Below are 3582 nucleotides of genomic sequence, written 5' to 3'. Positions count from 1 at the left end.
TGGTTTGAACGCCATCTCTACTCACTATGTACTTGACCCCACTTCTGACACCATGTCTTGTTTCTTTGTATGTCTGTCATGTCTGGATGATGATGATGGAACTTTATTTTTCAAGAATAGAGGTTTAAGGCGACGCCTTTTCTTACAACCGGTCCTTACTTCTGATACAAATGTCTAATACATGATAAATAAGTAAAGCAACATGACAAATAAACAAATTAAACGAACGACCCAGCAAACAATCGACAAGTAAGCACAAAATGACAAAGTAAGTAACATACAAATCAAAAGCGAAACATGCAACATGTTAATTGAGGTTACACATGTAAAGTGATCGACGGTAAAATTCACACAATACCAACGTTTACACTAATGCTTACAATGATTATATGGTGTAAATGATGATGATGATGATGATGATGATGATGATGATGATGATTTGATGATGATAATGATGATGATGATGTTGATGGAAAATCACAACATAAATTCCACATAATACATGTAATAAAGAACATATTTTTGTAATTCATAAAGCTTTGCCAATTGTTGACAGCTACTTGCACATGTTAAGACTAGTAGCCATCTAGGTAGACATATAATGATTATGCAGAGCTTGTTTAAAACTTGTTAGTGAGGTTAATGATCTTATTACAGACGGAATGGAGTTCCACACCATAGAGCCAGAGAAGGCTTGACTAGTTTTGAACAAATCAATCCTGGGTATTGGTGGTAGAAAATTGATAGACCCGTACCTTTCGGTGACTCTGTGAAATAGGTCCTGAATATAGTTGGGCACTTCGCCATGATATACTTTGTACATCATTACAGTCTTATTAAACTGTAACTGTTTAACTAGCGGCAGGTAGTTTAGATTCTTTAACTTCAAATCAGCTGATAATTGTGGACCATTTAACATGATTTTAGCTGCCCGACGATGTAGAGAGTTTAACTTTTTCATGTGAATATCAGAGACGCCATCCCAAAGAGTTGATGCGTAATTAATATGGGATAAGATGTGGGCATAATAAAATAGTTTTAGTGTTGCGATATCGACATATTGCTTTAACTTTGATAGCAGAAACAAATTCTTGGATACTTTTTGACAAATATAATGTACATGAGATTGCCATTTTAATTCTTGATCGACTATCACACCCAAAACACGATGTTCCGTTACCTGCTGAACAGGTTGTGATTCCAGAGAAAGATTTAACTTAAGAGGTCGTGACTGGTGTTTTTGTCTTGTTGTAATAATCATGCTTTTTGTCTTCCCTGGGTGCACTATCATAAAATTCTGGTTACACCAATTGTTGACTTCATTCAGACTAGACTGTGAGGAAACTTCAATTTCTTGAACAGTCCTACAGTTTGTGTGAAGCGTCGAATCATCTGCAAAAAATTCCGTTTTAACTTTGGAATTAGATATATGAAGGGGGAGGTCATTAATGAATACACAAAACAAAATAGGCCCTAAAACTGACCCCTGGGGGACTCCACTTCTTACACACCCTTTGGGAGAGGTTCCACAGTTTAGAGATACAGTCATACTGTGTTCTGTTAACAAGATAGGATTTAATAAAGGATGAAGACGTTTCGGGATTTCTCACATACAATGTGAGTTTCTGTAAATGTAATGTGTGATCTACAAGATTAAAAGGTTTCTTAAAATCAAGAAATACAACCCCAGTTATGTCTGATCGATGAATTCCCGATAACCAGTTATCACATAGTCATAGTGATGAAAGAACCATACTACAAGAATGCTTTGGACGAAAACCAGATTGAACATTGTGAAATAATTGGCACCTTACCATGCAATGCAGAAGATGCTTCTGGATGTGCTTCGTCAAAGGCTTTGGTAAAATAGGAAGCAATTGAATTTGCCTGACGTTATTAGAGTCAGAAACATATTTTCTCTTGGGAAGGGGAACGACCTTTGTAGTTTTAAGTGCAACAGGAACAATGTGTTGTTCTATGCACAGATTATACACGTGTGTTGGTGATTCCACTATGTACGCTAGGGCCAATTTAGGCAAGGCCGGGAACATTTTATCAGGCCCCATGGATTTGTTTTTCTGAAAGTTTTCTATAAATTTTCCAACTTCATGTACGGCAATAGTTGGGATAGAGAATGAATCTTGTGATTTCAATTTATGAATACAAAATTCTTTTAATCTAAACAACAGGGAGTCCCCACCCTCGACTTCTTCATTTACATTTTTAGATTGTTTCAATCGATCAGCCAAACACAGAAAGTGCTCATGGATGCGGATGTGAGCGTGAACAAGCAATGGATTCGTACAACAATATTGAAACCACACCGGTTCCTTCTTTTTACATTTAGTCAAGTTTTGACTAAATGTTTTAACATAGAGGGGGAGTCGAGACGAGGGTCGTGGTGTGTGTGTGTGTGTGTGTGTGTGTGTGTGTGTGTGTGTGTCTGTCTGTCTGTCTGTCTGTCTGTCTGTCTGTCTGTGCGTGTGTGTGTGTAGAGCGATTCCAGTAAACTACTGGACCGATCTTTATGAAATTTTACATGAGAGTTCCTGGGAATGATATCCCCGGATATGTTTTCCTTTTTTCGATAAATACCTTTGATGACGTCATATCCGACTTTTTGTAAAAGTTGAGGCGGCATTGTCACACCCTCATTTTTCAACCAAATTGATTGAAATTTTGGCAAAGCAATCTTCGACAAAGGCCGGGGTTTGGTATTGCATTTTAGCTTGGTGGCGTAAAAACTAATGAGTGAATTTGGTCATTAAAAATCGGAAACTTGTAATTAAAATTATTTTGTTATTAAACGATCCAAAAACAATTTCATCTTATTCTTCGTCATTTTCTGATTCCAAAAACATATAAATATGTTATATTTGGATTAAAAACAAGCTCTGAAAATTAAAAATATAAAAATTATGATCAAAATTAAATTTCCGAAATCGATTTAAAAACAATTTCGTCTTATTCCTTGTCGGTTCCTGATTCCAAAAACATATAGATATGATATGTTTGGATTAAAAACACGCTCAGAAAGTTAAAACGAAGAGAGGTACAGAAAAGCGTGCTATGCAGCACAGCGAAACCACAACAGCGCTGAACAGGCTCGTCAGTTTCACTCCGTTTTGCACAAGCGGCGGACTACGGTCATTGTGAAAAAATGCAGTGCGTTCAGTTTCATTCTGTGAGTTCGACTGAGCTTGAGTAAATGTTGTATTTTCGCCTTACGCGACTTGTTTCTTCTTCGGCGTTCCAGGATTTTTGGCCTCAGGTCAGACTTCAAGTTTTGTAGCTTGAATAAAGCTGGTGGTCAGGATCAGGGAGTCTTTGGTGCCCCAGAGTTGCTCCTGCAGTGTGGGCAGAAGTAGAAGTGTCTTTATTCTTCTCTATTCCACAAGAGCTCCCCAAGGGCAACAATCAAACATGGTAATGAACACAGATAAGGAGTTTTCTCCCATAGCTTATCGTTACAATTTCTAACCGCATATTCATTAAATTTCCGAAATCGATTTAAAAACAATTTCGTCTTAATCCTTGTCGGTTCCTGATTCCAAAAACATATAGATATGATATGTTTGGATT

This window comes from Littorina saxatilis, unplaced genomic scaffold, assembly GCF_037325665.1.
Source record: "Littorina saxatilis isolate snail1 unplaced genomic scaffold, US_GU_Lsax_2.0 scaffold_319, whole genome shotgun sequence".
Lineage (NCBI taxonomy): Eukaryota > Metazoa > Mollusca > Gastropoda > Littorinimorpha > Littorinidae > Littorina > Littorina saxatilis.
This window is presented reverse-complemented; position numbering follows the sequence as displayed.